Below are 17,626 nucleotides of genomic sequence, written 5' to 3'. Positions count from 1 at the left end.
GGTGACATTAGTTACCAACAACACACGACCCTGCACCTTCCACAGTGAGCTATTGTCAACAGTAACATTCATAATAAGGCAGCTGGTAGTACAAGTGTAGTTATCTTGAGTCAGCGTCTTGTTCTCCGAATTCTTCCACCAATAGCAGACCACGTTCGTTTGGTTGAGGATTTCCGTCGCCGTTGTCCGGGTATACACTAGTGGGTAACCATCCAAAAGGAGTAGGACGACGTACTACAAAGGATAAACAACAAGCATATTATTCTCGCAAATAACAACGATCTATGGGAACATTATGCAACTGTGAATCACCAGGCTTAACAATAGCCATTGTGCCATCTTGTCCTCTGGCCAACAAAACCAGCCACTCCGCGAGTAGTGGATCGTGCAGGTGGCAAAATCTTTTGTGGTGTGGTGGTATTGATACTAATTATCACTACTTGAGCAATACGATCTCCTGGATTGATATTAAATACTTCTGCAGAACCATTATACAGTAGAACCTGTATCTCCCCTTGATAATCTGCTTCAATGACACCACCAAGGACAGTTAAACCAAGCATAGCAAGACTAGAGCGGGAACAAAGCTGACCATAACAATCATCAGGAATCTGCAAACCTAACCTAGTGTAAATGCAGGTAATAGAACCTGGAGAACAAGTATAGGAGTACGGAGTATTAAGATCACAACCTGCCGCACCACTGGAGTGAAGGAGGAAGGCCGGGGTCTGTTCATGCAAAGGCCAATAGGCATATTGAAACACTGAGGCCATGGTGATGGTCAAATGAGGTGTAAGCATGCGCATCAAGGGGGTTTCATCGGGAGCTGTAGGGCATCATGGAGGTATGACATCCAGCCTCGTAAAGTACGAGTAGGTGTCAATTTGCGTATACTCTGCTTGAGTAAACCATTCATACGCTCTACTAATCCGGCTGACTGAGGATAATAAGGAATGTGATAAATCCATTCAATGTTATACTCAGTACAAAAACTGGTGAGCAATTTATTTTTAAAGTGAGTACCATTGTCTGACTGAACTTGCAATGGCACTCCATAGTAGCGAATGATGAGGTTCAATAAAACAACAGTATTCTGTGCAGTTGCCCTGTGACAGGGATGTACAACCAGGAAACCTGAAAAGGTATCAACAGCGACACAGACATATTGGCATCCTTTAGACAAAGGTAAAGGGCCAGTGTAATCAATCTGCTGATTTGACCAAGCAACTTTCCGCGGGCCAAATGACCTCGCACTGGATGGGGTACCGGACATTTAGTCAAATGTTGGCAGATTGGACAATCTGCAATAATATCTTTAATGAGGGAAGTGGTGAGTGCTAACCCACGCTGTCGTTCCCAATGTAGTGTGGCTTGTTCGCCCATATGTCCACTTTTTTGATGTGCCCATTGCGCCAAACCTCTCTCTTGCAAATCCCCAGAAATAGGCGCAGAATCTGTTCCAGTGACGACATTAACAGGTGAAATCTTAGACAATTTGTCTGTTTGTTGGTTATAAAGATGATCAGAGGTTAAAGGAGAAACATGTGCATCAACATGAAAAACAGTAACCTTCGTATTGGAAAGCATTTGTACAATCTCCTTCCAGCGTTCTGCACCCCATACCTGTTTTGAATAAATATTCCAATTATTTTGTTTCCAAATGGGCCACCAGGTAGTTAAGCCATTGGCTACTGCCCAGGAATCTGTGTAAATATGGGCGTGAGATAGTTGCTGCTTAAGAACTAAATAAATAGCATAAAGTTCTGCATATTGGCTACTCTGTCCCTGCCCTGTCGCTTCTAGTATTTTACCCGAAAGTGGATGAAAGGCAACACTCCGCCAATGGCGGACTGATCCGATATACTTGGGGCGGAGCCGTCAGTAAACCAGACATGCCGTTTATTCTCATCTGAAAGCTCATCATATCGGTATCCCCATGGAATTCCGGAACCTGAAATAGGTAGAGGTACATAAGTTTCCTCTTCCGCTAAAGGGACAGCCATGACTTTTTCATGCAACTGTGAGAGACCTGAAATACCAGTAGTGGCTCGGTCTTGTATGTACCATTTCCATTTTATAATGGAACTTTCCTGTGCATGACCAATACGATGTGTTTTTGGTGAACTTTAGTAGTAGTAGTAGTGAACTACATACCCACGTCATAATCGGTATTTCTGACCGCATTTGAACTTCATGCCCTAGGGTCAGTTTGTTCTGTTTCCAGTAATGCCCAATAACAAGCTAGTAATTGGTGTTCAAAGGGAGTGTATTGAGCAGCAGTATCGGGTAATTTCTTACTCCAAAAACCCAAAGGCACCCTTTGCCCATCCTGCTTCTGCCATAGACTCCAATTGGCATATTCCCTGGTGACTGATACTTGCAGTTCCACCTCTACATTCCCCCTAATAGGCCAAAGACTCAGACTTTGCTGAACAACAGACTTGGCATGTTCAAATGCTTTCTGTTGCATCTCGCCCCATTCAAAATTATGTTTCTTCCTTGTTAACTTGATATAGTGGGCGTAAGACCTGACCCAGATGGGGAATATACTTACGCCAAAACCCAAACAATCCTAAACTGCTGAGTCTGTTGTTTAGTAGTGGGAACTTGAAATTCAACAATCTTTTGCCTTGCTTTCTCTGTTATTTCCTGTTTCCCCTGATTCCAGTGAATCCCCAAGAATTTCACAGTCTGGGAGGGACCCTGAATCTTATGAGGATTAATTTCCCATCCACGGTCTCGCATATGCTGCACCACCTGCTGCAGTGCGGTGGGCACTTCAGACTCAGAATCCCCCTGAACTAGTATATCATCAATATAAATGTGATGTCTGAATATTAACAGTTTACAAGAGTCCAAATGTTGGGCTACTACACGATGACAGATAGTAGGACTATGTACCCACCCTTGTGGCAAACGAGTAAACGTGTATTGTCGCCCTTTCCATGTAAATGCAAATTGATCCCAATATTTCTTTTTCAAAAGAATAGTGAAAAACGCAATGGCAAGATCTATTACCGCGCACCAAGTACCCTTCCTTCCATGAATTGTTTCTATCAAGGTCACGATATCTGGGACCGCGGCATGCAAAGGTGGAGTCACTTTGTTCAACTCTCGATAGTCCACTGTCATGCGCCACGTCCCATCTGCTTTGCGGACTGGCCACACCGGGTTATTCCACTGCGTGGTAGTAGGAACCAAAACCCCTACTTCCAATAAATCTCCAATTGTGGCCTCTATCTCCTCCAACCCCCCTGGAATGCGATACTGCTTCATGGCTACAACCCACGTGGCTGTGGGAATATCAATGGGTTCTCTACTAATACAGGTAGCATCTGTAAATTGTAAACTGAGAAGTAGCGTAAACGTTTGGGAACAAACCATGAACCCCCGGTATCTAGTGTCATTTTGAGACCATACAAAATATCCATGCCAATAATAAATTCATTTATGGGGGGTAATCATCACTTTATACTTTTCAAATACCAAATCCCCTATTCGCATGCACAAGGTTGTTTCTACAGCCTCTAATTCCCCCCCCCCCCCCCCCTCAATCCTACAATGGTACATCTTTTCCCCTTAAATTTGGAAGGATTACCCGAGATTATGGTTGCTTCAGCGCCAGGATCTACCAAAGCGCATACCTGCTGAAACTTCCCAGGGCCCCATTATATAGTAACTGACACATAGGGACGGGGGTGTTGATGCACCTTGGCAATTTCTACTCAATCGCTATCATCATGTACCCGTTTTCTAAACGGGTTTGTCTCAATCTTAGGTGAAAATTCTTTTTTATGTAAAGTCAGTAAGTTCTTCACCTCTCGGTATAAATCCGAATAATCGGGAGGAGCAGATGGTATTAGGTGAGGGGCGATGGCCTGCTTTTCCTGTCCCTGACTTGTTTTAACTGCTCTCGCAGTGTGGGGTTTGTGCCCCTTATCCAACCCTTTCTTCTGATACCGCTTCCAGAGTTGGGCTGTACTAATTCCATCAATTTCTTCCCGTGGAACCCCCGCCTTGAGCAAGGCAGCAAACATATCTTTACGCGATACCCTTTCTCTAACTTTAGCTAACGGTTTATTTTGATTTAATCGTTGCTCAAACTGCTGCTCAGTGCTCTTTTGGGGACCCCAGTCTCCTAGATCTCCTAGCTGTTCTATGTTTTGAATCACCTCTTCCACCGGGTTTCCTGTTTCATTTATCAGAAGAGTCAGGATAACATGTTTATAGGCAGGGGGGGGCTGTCTTGATCAATTTGGTGTGCATATTTACAGTTACAGGACTTGCATTCAGCGCATCCACTTGTCCTACAAATATACAAGTCTTCATAGCCTCCTCTTTTAACCTCTGCACACAATCTCGCAGGGTATACCAGATACGGTCGTTTGGGGCCACTCAGCTTCAGTTATATATTTGCGGTTACACCCAACCGCTACCATTATAACAATGTAACCCTGTGTCCATCCTGTCTTTAGCTGTGTTCCCTAAAAGCCTGTTGGACAGCAGAATCGCAACTAATGGTCTAATGGTAATAAATCGACCACAGTCCATAGGGTCCAATTTTATCCCCTGTGCCCCTTGCTCATATAACCGTGCACACCAAGTTAATAAATTTTCATGTGGTTTTTGTTGGAATCTATCCTGAATATCAGTGATCTCGTGTTGTGTAAAATCTTCAATGGTATCTTTCCGGTGCTGTCCCTGAGCATCCTGCACTAACTTTCGGCGTGTTACTGTCCCGTCGTCCGCTGGGAGCAATGCGTGCCTGCTCGCTGCTGGCGCTGGTGGGCTGTGGGGCCCGGGGCCGCCAGGGATGGCCGGCCTTCACCGCGGGTCCTCCGGTGGCTGGCCATCGCCAGCCAGTGGGGAGAGACGGCCATTACCTTTAGTCCGGCTATAGAGGATCGCCGGTTGTTCTCGCCTCGTTGCCGCCGATGGCCGGCTTTCCACTTCCGGGATGGAACCCCAGCAACATGGCACAGGCGGAGGATAGCCGGTGTCTCTTCCGGTTGCAGGAACAAGCAGGGGAAGCGGTGACTAGTGTCACCTCGGATTGGTTACCTGAAGACTCACCGCAGGAAGCACCAGCTGGGCCCCTGCGCTAATGAGGGGAACTACTTAAGGAGCACTACTCCTCCTAGCCAGTGCTTCAGCTTCTCGTTCCTGAGAGCTCTGCATCGTTGGATGGAACGCTGTACCTTGCTATCGGACTTTGCCTGCCTCGACCTCTGCCTGCTACTGATTCTCCTTGACCGCTGCCTGCCTTGACCACTGCCTGCTACTCCTTGACCGCTGCCTGCCTCGACCTCTGCCTGCTACTGATTCTCCTTGACCGCTGCCTGCCTTGACCACTGCCTGCTACTCCTTGACCGCTGCCTGCCTCGACCTCTGCCTGCTACTGATTCTCCTTGAACGCTGCCTGCCTTGACCACTGCCCGCTACTGACTCTCCTTGACCGCTGCCTGCCTCGACCACTGCCTGCTACTGACTCTCCTTGACCGCTGTCTGCCTCGACCACTGCCTGCTACTGATTCCTCTAGACTGCTGTCTGCTTCTTCCAGAAGCCCTGTCCGCCCCCTGTTCCCGAAGCCCTGTAGGCTGCCCGCACCTGGAGGCTCAACTTCCAGGGAACGGCGGCCTTCCCAGGTGATGAGTGGGGGTGGGTCGGCTGTCCTCTGGAGAAGGAGGGGTTTACTCCGCCGTCTCCGGCCAGATCCAAGAGCTCACACCAGCAAGCTGCTCATCCTTTGGCGGAGCAAGACAGTAAGCCGAAGCCATGAGTTCGCCGACTCCACCTGACTTGAGGGACCTGGCGAGGATCCTGCAGCAGCAGCAGGAGCAACTGAATGCCCTCTCAGGGGCCTTCCAGAATGTGTGTTTCCAGATCAACTCCAGGCAAGCCCAGGCGCAGGCTCCACCAACGGGTCCCCGTGCGAGTGCCACATTTTCGGGGCCCCGCTTTCCTGAGCCTAGCCGGTTCAACGGGACCCCCGAGAACTGCCGGGGATTCCTGAACCAATGTAATCTCTACTTTGAGATGCAACCAGAGGCCTTCACCTCGAAGGTCTCCTATGTGATCTCCCTACTCACCGGGTCGGCCTTGGCCTGGACTTCACCCCTCTGTGAACAACGGGACCCCATGCTCACGGACTTTGAGGAATTCCAGCGCCGATTCCGGCTCGTCTTTGATGTTCCTGGAAGACCGTCCTCCGCATCCTCGGAACTCCTGCGGATTCAGCAGGGGCCCGGGACCGTGGGCAAGTACACCGTGCGGTTCCGCACCTTAGCCTCAGAACTGCGGTGGAACTCTGAGGCCCTGTCTGCGATCTTCTGGCAAGGATTGCAGGGTCGCATCAAGGACGAACTGGCCGGACGGGACCTTCCACCCACCTTGGATGCCTTGATCACGCTCTGTACCCGGATTGATACGCGCTTCCGGGAGAGGGCCCGGGAACGGGCCGAACAGCACAGGACGGCAGGTCCTGGGCCGCGACCACGGAGGGTTCCTTCACCTCGAGACACTTCCGCTGGGCAGGGCAGTGTCCCGGAGGAGCCCATGCTCGTGGGCCGGCAGCGATTGGCTGCCTCAGAGCGTAACCGTCGACGCCGGAATAACCTGTGTTTCTACTGTGGGGAAGCGGGGCACTTGATTCAGGCGTGTCCTACTCGACCGGCGGGAAACGCCAAACCCAAGGCCCCGTGAGGGGGCTGGTCTTGGGTCACTCGGGGCCCCCTCCCGACGATTTGTTCACTATACCAGTGACTCTCCAGTGTCAAGACCATTCGATCCAGACCCAGGCCCTGTTGGACTCAAGGGCTGGGGGAAACTTTATTAGTTTGGAACTGTTTGAACAATGGCAACTACCGGCGCAGGATTGCAACCCGGCTGTGCAGGTGACGTCCATTCAGGGAACAGTATTACCCAATCCCATCTCCCGACTCACTCCGCCGGTCGAGCTAAGAGTAGCCCAGCAGCACCAGGAGAAGATCCAATTCCTGATAATGCCTAAGTCCATTCATCCCCTGGTGTTGGGCCTGCCATGGCTACGCCGCCATTCACCCCTGATTGATTGGACGTCGGGGCACATACGGGGCTGGGGGAAGTATTGCTCGGAGCATTGTCTGACCCCGGAAGGGAGCCCCTGCTCGGTGCTGGCAACCACCCCGGGAAGACTGCTGGCCTGCAAGGCGACCCTACCTAAGGAATTACAGGCCTACGTCGATGTCTTTAACCCGGTAGAGGCGGACAGGTTGCCCCCGCACCGGCATTTTGATTGTGCTATTAATCTCCTGCCGGACCGGATGCCACCTCCCGGGAGGCTGTATACCCTCTCCCGGGGGGAATCAGCGGCCATGCAGGCCTATGTTCAGGAAAACCTGGAGAAGGGATTCATCCGAGCTTCGTCCTCCCCGGGGGGAGCAGGCTTCTTCTTTGTCAGCAAGAAGGACGCAACCCTCAGGCCCTGTATCGATTACCGGGCCCTGAACGCCATCACGGTTAAGGACCGGTACCCGTTGCCCTTAATTCCAGAGCTATTTGACAGACTCCAGGGAGCCCGGGTATTCACGAAGCTGGACCTGAGAGGAGCGTATAATCTTATACGGATTCGACGGGACGATGAGTGGAAAACCGCGTTCAATACTCACGAGGGGCATTTCGAGTACATGTTCATGCCCTTCGGATTATGCAATGCCCCGGCGGTTTTCCAAAAGTTTATCAACCACGTGTTTCAGGATCTCCTCTACTCATTTGTTATTGTCTACCTAGACGACATCCTGGTATTTTCCCGGTCTCCACAGGAACATGTGGACCATGTAACCGAGGTCCTCAGGCACCTAAGGCAACACCGATTATATGCCAAGTTAAGCAAATGCGTATTTCACCAGGTAGTGGTGCCCTTCTTGGGCTATATCATTTCCGGGCATGGGTTCCAAATGGACCCGGACAAAGTGAGAGCGATTCGGGACTGGCCGCAGAACTTAAAGGCCCTACAAAGATTTCTGGGCTTTGCCAACTATTATCGCCAGTTCATCGAGCACTACTCCCTGGTCACGGCTCCCTTGACAGCTCTCACCCGGAAGGGAGCGGATGTACAGCACTGGCCAGACCCGGCGTTGGAGGCATTTGTTGCTCTAAAGAAGGCTTTCCTGTCGGCTCCCATCCTCCGAAGTCCAGACCCTAGTAAACCTTTCGTGGTGGAGGTGGACGCTTCGGCCGTGGGGGCCGGGGCCATTCTCTCTCAAGTCACTTCCTCGGGGAAACGACTGCCGTGCTTTTTCTTCTCACGAAAGTTCTCCCCCGCCGAAAGGAACTACACTGTGGGGGATCGGGAGCTCCTGGCCCTCAAGCTGGCCCTGCAAGAATGGAGGTACCTGCTGGAGGGCGCCGAACATATTTTCATAGTAATAACCGACCACAAGAACCTGCTGTATCTCCAAGGAGCCAAGAGGCTCAATCCACGACAGGCTCGGTGGTCCTTATTTTTTGCCAGATTCCAGTTTCGCCTGATGTTCCAGCCTGCGGAAAAGAACATTCTTGCCGACGCCCTCTCCCGGGCGTTTGAGGCCCGCGAGGAGCCTGAGGACTCGCAGCCTATGTTGAACCCGGAATGTCTGCCAGCAATGCCTACGGCCCTGATATCTACCAGAACGCTGGTACCTCGCCAAGACCAGAGGAGAGCGATGCACTGGGCCCACTCATCAGTGTTTGCGGGGCATTTTGGGTTCCATAAAACGTTGCACTTACTCGCACGACAGTACCACTGGCCAAGGATGGCACAGGACGTGCTTCACTTTGTGTCTTCCTGCCCCGTTTGCGCCCGGACCAAGTCAACGGTAGGGCGGCCGTGGGGGGAACTCCAGCCCTTGCCGGTGCCACAAGGCCCCTGGTAGGAACTCTCCATGGACTTCATCACCAATTTACCTCGCTCCCAGGGGCATACGGTCATTTGGGTGGTAGTGGACCGGTTTTCCAGAATGGCCCACTTCATTCCCCTGAAGGGACATCCCTCGGCAGCCACGCTGGCCACTTGCTTCGTCCAGCACATCTTCCGCCTGCACAGGCTCCCCGTACGGATCAGCGACCGGGGAACCCAATTCACCTCCCGGTTCTGGAAGGCGTTATGTGCCGCTTTAGGAGTCAAGGCCCATTTCTCGTCCGCCTACCATCCTCAGACAAACGGGATGGTGGAACGTATTAACCAAACCCTGAAGGGGTTCCTCCGAGCCTTTGTGAACAACCGCCAGGACAACTGGGTGGCACTCCTTCCCTGGGCAGAGTTCACCTACAATAATAGCCTACACTCGGCCTCCCAGCAGTCTCCGTTCTCTGTGGTGTTCGGCCGGCACCCCCGGCTTCCTCCGGCTATCGCCTCGGAACCAGATATTCCTGTGTTCCAACCTGGGCAGAAGGTCTGGCTAAGCACCAAGCACCTACGGCTCCGGCTGCCGTCTCGACGGCTAGCACGACGCTTCATCGGACCCTTTTCCATTCAGGAACGGATTGGGACTGTCACCTACCGGCTTTGCCTGCCCCGGTCTCTGCGGGTACACAATGCATTCCACGTATCCCTCCTGAAACCGTTTCAGAGGTCCCGTTGGCATCCACGAGGAGAGGCATCAGTGATTCCGGATTCTGAACCAGATCCAGAGTTTGAGGTTCAGGAGATTGTCGACTCCAAGTGGAAAAGAGGGAGACTGTATTACCTCATCTCTTGGAAACATTTTGGCCCAGAAGATAACTCATGGGAGCCGGATTCCAATGTATACGCTCCGGACCTAGTACAGGAATTTCATCTATGCTATCCACAGAAACCTGGACCCCGGAAAGGAAGGGGGTCTTCCGGGGGGGGATACTGTCCCGTCGCGCGCCTGCTCGCTGCTGGCGCCGGTGGGCCGTGGGGCCCGGGGCCGCCAGGGATGGCTGGCCTTCGCCGCGGGTCCTCCGGTGGCCGGCCATCGCCAGCCAGTGGGGAGAGACGGCCATTACCTTTAGTCCGGCTATAGAGGATCGCCGGTTGTTCTTGCCTCGTTGCCGCTGATGACCGGCTTTCCACTTCCGGGATGGAACCCCAGCAACATGGCGCCGGTGGAGGATAGCCGGCGTCTCTTCCGGTTGCGGGAACAAGCAGGGGAAGCGGTGACTAGCACCACCTCGGATTGGTTACCTGAAGACTCACCGCAGGAAGCACCAGCTGGGCCCCTGCGCTAATGAGGGGGACTACTTAAGGAGCACTACTCCTCCTAGCCAGTGCTTCGGCTTCTCATTCCTGAGAGCTCCGCATCGTTGGATGGAACTCTGTACCTTGCTATTGGACTTTGCCTGCCTTGACCTCTGCCTGCTACTGATTCTCCTTGACCGCTGCCTGCCTTGACCACTGCCTGCTACTGACTCTCCTTGACCGCTGCCTGCCTCGACCTCTGCCTGCTACTGATTCTCCTTGACCGCTGCCTGCCTTGACCACTGCCCGCTACTGACTCTCCTTGACCGCTGCCTGCTACTGATTCTCCTTGACCGCTGCCTGCCTCGACCTCTGCCTGCTACTGATTCTCCTTGAACGCTGCCTGCCTTGACCACTGCCCGCTACTGACTCTCCTTGACCACTGCCTGCTACTGACTCTCCTTGACCGCTGCCTGCCTCGACCACTGCCTGCTACTGATTCCTCTAGATCGCTGTCTGCTTCTTCCAGAAGCCCTGTCCGCCCCCTGTTCCCGAAGCCCTGTAGGCTGCCCGCACCTGGAGGCTCAACTTCCAGGGAACGGCGGCCTTCCCAGGCGAAGAGTGGGGGTGGGTCGGCTGTCCTCTGGAGAAGGAGGGGTTTACTCCGCCGTCTCCGGCCGGATCCAATAGCTCACACCAGCAAGCTGCTCATCCTTTGGCGGAGCAAGACAGTTACTGGTTTTGCTCTAGCCTGATCACTTTCCGTATCAGAATTTGTTACTGAGGTAGACGACCAAACATCGCCATCCCATGTTTCAGGATCCCAGTCTTCCCCTACACTGGCCATCGCCATTGCTACCTTCTTTTTGCTTACTCTCCCTCATCTCTTACGATACTTATACTGGACTACCCTTACAGCCGCCCTTTCTGCAACCCTCTGGTACCCTGTACACTTATCCATCATCAACTTTCCCTGACATTGTGCCATTACTAAATCACTTTTTGCTGTCAGCATTTCTGCCTGTGCTTCCAGTAGTTGCTGCTGGAGAAGTACATTTTATTGATGCACCAGATGATATGCCGGCGACAAAATCCACCCACGTTGACTTATTGAGTGCAACTCCTTGCCTTTAATTACAGGGGCTTTCTGTAGACATTGCAACATTTCCTCACACTTTCCCTCTCCTAGGCAAACATCCCAATTCTCACTTAAACCCGTATCAGTAGCCCATTCAGTTGCCAATGCCTGATAGGGATATTTATCCCACCCCGGGATACTAAATAACTGAGGTTACTGTGCCTGCACAGTGTCCTCTGATATCCCAGCAGCACTACTGTTATGGTTCTGTTTTTTCCCTTTCCTAAACATGTTTTTTTTTTTTTTTTTTTGCTTATACAATCCGCAAAATCGTGCTCGCAGCGCCAAATGTAGCAAATCAAGGGTTCGGATATTGCTTTAAAGATTGTTTATTCACACATCAATAGGCACACACATATTACATAACACTCTTATGCAGTATACACACATCACCACAGGATTGTAGCCTTCATCTGAGCTGCAACAGCAATCGGGGAAGCACCGATCACCGCCCAGAGATCTGCGGGAAAAATCCCACACTGGAGAGGCGTCCCTCAACCAGGTACAGAGCTTCTGTTTCTGCCAGGGGCTTCCCCTCTTTTATAACAGGTCCCAAACAAGTGTGCCTGGAACAGAAACTACATTCCTCTCTCACAGGCACCCTCTGATGAAAACACCAGCCTTTGGACTTATTTCTCAGTTCTCAGTACAATCCTGTAGTGAGTTACCCACCGCAACGGAACGTTGTGGTAGCCTGTCAGATATTCTGGTAGCAACAGGTCAAAACAAACATTCTGCATGTCGGAAAACAAATATTCTGGGTCAGCATAAGTATCATATCATAAGTATTATACTCCAACACAGTCTGGTGATCAGAGAGCAAACTTCATCTATGCGCTACCTATGGTTATCTGCGAGTTTCTACTTGGCAGATCACTAGTGCTAGACAACACACCTATTATTTACACAACTCTGTGCTGTGGGGCTCTATGGAAAGGGGGGAGAGGCTGGATGGGCATTTCTGTTCCTCAGCAGAAATGCCCATCCAGCCTCCTCCCCCCCCCCACTTACCATACAGCCATGCAGTTTGGAAGGAACAGGTGGCCTTCTGTATGGCCACACTTATCACACATATATACCAAAGTTTCTCTGTTACAGGTCACCTGTCATGCAACCCAGATTGCTGCCTCCTCTCAAATCAACCCCAGCATTTGATAATATGTATTGCACAAAGTAGAGACACATACCCTGTTATATAGAAAAATATCAAATGTGTATTTAACACAAAAAAACTGAACTATTTACAATTTTGGTTTTGTTTTTAAAGTCTCTTAAGTGAGGCGTTATTCGCACCCCTGAATGGCCCTCTGCAGCAGGCTAACGAGCAGCACCAGGAGCAGCCTCTGCACCTTGAAGTGCTGCTTGTTAGCCACATCGCTGACACCTCCTGCAGCAACTGGTTTTGGCTATTCACCAGTTGCTGCAGGAGGCGCAGTGCTGGGGATGGGACTGGGGGTGGGGATGGGGTGGAGAGGGCGGGCGGTGTTGGGCCCTCATAATAATCCCCCTCAAGGGGAGGCATGTCTTGCCATGGATCCTCGGCCTCCACCGCCTCCTCCTCGGCCTCCGCCTCCTGGGCTTCCTGCTGCCGCTGCTGCCCTGTGTATGTAACAGGATTGTCTTTGAAATCAGCACATCCAACATGGCTTGCATAGTGCAGAAGCTGGCTAGCCTGAGGCGGGGGATGGGGAAAGGTGTGGTGAGCCTTGGCCTATACCTATAGGGTGTGAGATGCATGAGATGACATGACAGGGAACCCTGGATGCTGGTCTGACACAGATTACACAGGCAGACCACACTCATTGGTCAGCAGCATGTTTGCATTATGATTTGTAAGCTCTTTGAGCAGGGACTGTCTTTCTTCTATGTTTGTGCAGCGCTGCGTATGCCTTGTAGCGCTATAGAAATGCTAAATAGTAGTAGTAGTAGTAGTAATTTGTGACTATGGTTGGCTGACCATTTTGGGTTTTTGTTTTTTTTGGGGGGGGAAGCACATAACTTTAATATGAGGCAGTGACATCCACTAAGAGTAGGACCTGAGGAAGGAATACCATAAATTAGTATCCACGCCAGAAAGGGGGATACAGAAGTGAGGCATGTCATCTCATTCATCTCAGAGGAGTTTAGTTGGAAGTTGCAGCCACACTCACGGGAGGGTAGCTGCAACCTCAGGCCTTGATCTGGGACAGAGGTGTTATGACTTACTAGTTGCCTATTAGCCACATGGAAACTGATATTGTACACAACATTTGCATTATTAAATAAATACATTTAGAAATGAGTACAGGTGCTCTGTTTATAATACTTACGTCGAGCCCTGAGGCGCCGTCTCACTGCCCTGATCATGTCAGGGCTCTGCCTCTTGATGCGGCGGAACCTCCGCTGGAGGGTCTCTAGGTCCCTCCAAATGCCAAATCTTCTGCAAGATATAAGTTTGTACACCAGGAGTCAGGGGATGGCCCTTCTTGCCTTCAGCACACAAACTCATTTGGAAATCAAATAGGAGAGACTCACAACATTGATTGGGGGCGGGGGGACAACAACATTACATTGGTACAGATGATGTCATTGAGGTGGACATGAGGACAGAGAGTACCGTTTGTGTGCAGTACTGTAGGGATGTGGGAATGTTTTTGCTTTCTAGTACATAGATTCTATTAATGAATGTGGACATGAGGACAGAGAGTACCATTTGTGTGCAGTATTGTAGGGATGTGGGAATGTTTTTGCTTTCTAGTACATAGATTCTATTAATGAATGTGCTTGTGCACATATCACTGGTTAACCTTGAATGCAGACTACAGTTTGTGCTTACATAGAGGCTCATTTTCAAAGCACTTAGCCTCCCAAAGTTCCATAGAAACCTATGGAACTTAGCCTCCCAAAGTGCTTTGAAAATATGCCTCATAGTAACATAGTAGATGACGGCAGGAAAAGACCTGCACGGTCCATCTAGTCTGCCCACGATAAACTTATATGTGTATACCTTACCTTGATTTGTACCTGTCTTTTTCAGGGCATAGACCGTATAAGTCTGTCCAGCAGTATTTCCCGCCTCCCAACCACCAGTCCCGCCTCCCATCACTGGCTCCGGCACAGCCCCGTATAAGTCTGCCCTCCCCCATCCTAGCCTCTCAACCACCAACCCCTCTTCCCCCCGCCACCCAATTTCAGCTAAGCTTCTGTGGATCCATTCCTTCTGCACAGGATTCCTTTATGCCTGTCCCACGCATGTTTGAATTCCGTTACCGTTTTCATCTCCACTACCTCCCGCAGGAGGGCATTCCAAGCGTTCACCACCCTCTCCGTGAAGAAATACTTCCTGACATCTTTCCTGAATCTGCCCCCCTTCAATCTCATTTCATGTCCTCTCGTTCTACCACCTTCCCATCTCCGGAAAAGATTTGTTTGCGGATTAATACCTTTCAAATATTTGAACGTCTGTATCATATCACCCCTGTTCCTCCTTTCCTCCAGAGTATACATGTTCAGGTCAGCAAGTCTCTCTTCATACGTTTTGGAACGCAACTCCCATACGTCTTATACAGGGGCATTAAAACCTCCTTTCTTCTGCTGGTCACACCTCTCTCTATATAGCCTAGCAACCTTCTTGCTACGGCCACCGCCTTGTCGCACTGTTTCATCGCCTTCAGGTCCTCAGATACTATCACCCCAATATCCCTCTCCCCGTCCGTGTCTATCAGGCTCTCCCCACCTAACACATACGCCTCCCTTGGATTTCTACTCCCTAAGTGCATCACTTTGCATTTCTTCGCATTGAATTTTAATTGCCAAACGTTAGACCATTTTTCCAGCTTATTCAGATCTTTTTTCATGTTTTCCACTCCCTCCGGGGTGTCTACTCTGTTGCAAATCTTGGTGTCATCCGCAAAAAGGCAAACTTTACCTTGTAACCCTTCGGCAATGTCACTCACAAATATATTGAACAGAATGGGCCCCAGCACCGATCGCTGAGGCACTCCACTACTCACCTTTCCCTCCGAGCGAACTCCATTCACCACCACCCTCTGGCGTCTGCCCGTCAACCAGTTCCTAATCCAGTTCACCACTTCGGGTCCTATCTTCAGCCCTTCTAGTTTATTCAAGAGCCTCCTGTGGGGAACCGTGTCAAAAGCCTTGTTGAAATCTAAGTAGATGACGTCCATAGCACGTCCTTGATTTAATTCTCCTGTCACCCAGTCAAAGAATTCAATGAGATTCGTTTTGCACGATTTCCCTTTGGTGAAACCATGTTGTCTCGGATCTTGCAACTTATTGGCTTCCAGGAAATTCACTATCCTTTCCTTCAGCATGGCTTCCATTACTTTTCCAATAACCGAAGTGAGACTTACCGGCCTGTAGTTTCCAGCTTCTTCCCTATCACCACTTTTGTGAAGAGGGACCACCTCCGCCATTCTCCAATCCCTCGGAACCTCTCCCGTCTCCAAGGATTTATTAAACAAATCTTTAAGAGGACCCGCCAGAACCTCTCTGAGTTCCCTCAGTATTCTGGGGTGGATCCCGTCCGGCCCCATGGCTTTGTCCACCTTTAGCTTTCCAAGTTGTTCATACACACTCTCTTCCATGAACGGTGCTCTATCCACTTCATTTTCAGGTGTACTTTTGCCAGTCCCTCTCGGTCCTTCCCCAGGATTTTCTTCAGTAAAAACAGAACAAAAGTATCTATTTAGCAAATTGGCTTTTTCTTCATCATTTTCTACATAGCGTTTTGCTGTATCTTTTAGTCTCACAATCTCCTTTTTAGTCTTTCTCCTTTCACTAATATACCTGAAGAAGTTTTTGTCTCCCCTCCGTACATTTCTAGCCATTTGTTCTTCCGCTTGTGCCTTCGCCAGACGTACCTCTCTCTTGGCTTCTTTCAGTTTCATCCGGTATTCCTCCCCGTATTCCTCTACTTGAGATTTTTTGTATTTCTGGAACGCTAACTCTTTAGCCTTTATTTTCTCAGCCACTTGCTTTGAAAACCATATCGGTTTCCTTTTTCTCTTGCTTTTATTTACCCTCCTTACATAAAGGTCTGTGGCCCTGTTTATTACTTCTTTCAGCTTGGACCACTCTCCTTCCACGTGTTGTGCGTTCTCGCAGCCCATCAGCTCCTTCCTCAGGTATTCCCCCATTTTGTTAAAGTCAGTTCGCTTGAAGTCCAGGACTTTGAGTTTAGAGTGGCCGCTAATCACATGAGCCGTTATATCAAAACAAACCGTTTGATGGTCACTGCTTCCCAGGTGCGCAGCCACTCGGACATTTGACACACTATCCCCATTCGTGAGCACCAGATCCAGCGTCGCTCCCTCCCTCGTGGGTTCCGTCACCATTTGTCTGAGCAGAGCACTTTGGAAAGCATCCACAATCTCTCTACTTCTTTCCGATTTCGCAGAAGGAACCTTCCAATCTACATCCGGCAGATTAAAATCTCCCAACAACAGAACCTCTCTTTTCTTCCCCAACTTCTGAATATCAGCGATCAGATCTTTATCCAGTTCCTCCAATTGTGTCGGGGGTCTGTAGACAACACCCACGTGGACCAAGGTTCTATCCTCTCTTTTTAAGGTGATCCATATCGCTTCTTCCTTTCCCCACTTCCCTGTCATTTCAGTTGCTGCGATATCATCTCTCACATACAGAGCTACTCCTCCACCTTTACGTCCCTCTCTATCCTTCCTAAAAAGATTATAGCCTGGTATGTTTACATCCCATTCATGGGAACCATTGAGCCATGTCTCTGTGACTGCAACTATGTCCAAGTCAGTCTCCAACATCAGGGCTTGAAGGTCATGAATTTTATTGCTTAGACTTTGAGCATTTGTGGTCATTGCTTTCCAACTACATTTCCTAGTATGTGTTTTGGGTTTAGTGATTTGTGAGTGTCTTTTTTTCTTTGGGTACCTTCTCCTCTTTTTGTTCCCTCTTCCTTGCTTTTTCTTTTTCTTGTGTTTCAATTTTAGTTTCAGGAACATCACAGTGCTGTAGTGGAGCAAAAGAATTTTGTAGTGGCAACATTTTGTAGTGGCTTACATTGCTGAGCGAGCTCTTATATGTGTAGCTACAGGAGGGGGGTGAGCAAACACTTACCTCTTCAACCTGTCCCTTATCTCACCCCAGGCTTGGATGGAGAGAGTCCTGGGGGGCAGGTGGTGGTGAAACAGAATTCTCCTGTGCTTTACGCACAGGTGCACTAGGCACTGAGTCTCCTGCTTGCTGAAATTTGGTTCTCTCCGGAGTGCCATGTTTCTCAGTGAATAACCATTGTAAAGCGTGCATTGCCTTATATGGATGCCCATGCGCGATGGGTGTCCTTACATGCACA

At 50.1% G+C, this 17,626-nt stretch overlaps 1 pseudogene; it reads right to left on the bottom strand.

Annotated features, from left to right (window-relative positions):
* Positions 1 to 317: 317 nt before the first annotated feature.
* Positions 318 to 3,384, bottom strand: LOC115469651 (annotated as a pseudogene).
* Positions 3,385 to 17,626: the final 14,242 nt, after the last annotated feature.

The sequence above is a fragment of the Microcaecilia unicolor genome, chromosome 4 (assembly GCF_901765095.1).
Source record: "Microcaecilia unicolor chromosome 4, aMicUni1.1, whole genome shotgun sequence".
NCBI lineage: Eukaryota > Metazoa > Chordata > Amphibia > Gymnophiona > Siphonopidae > Microcaecilia > Microcaecilia unicolor.
This window is presented reverse-complemented; position numbering and strand designations above follow the sequence as displayed.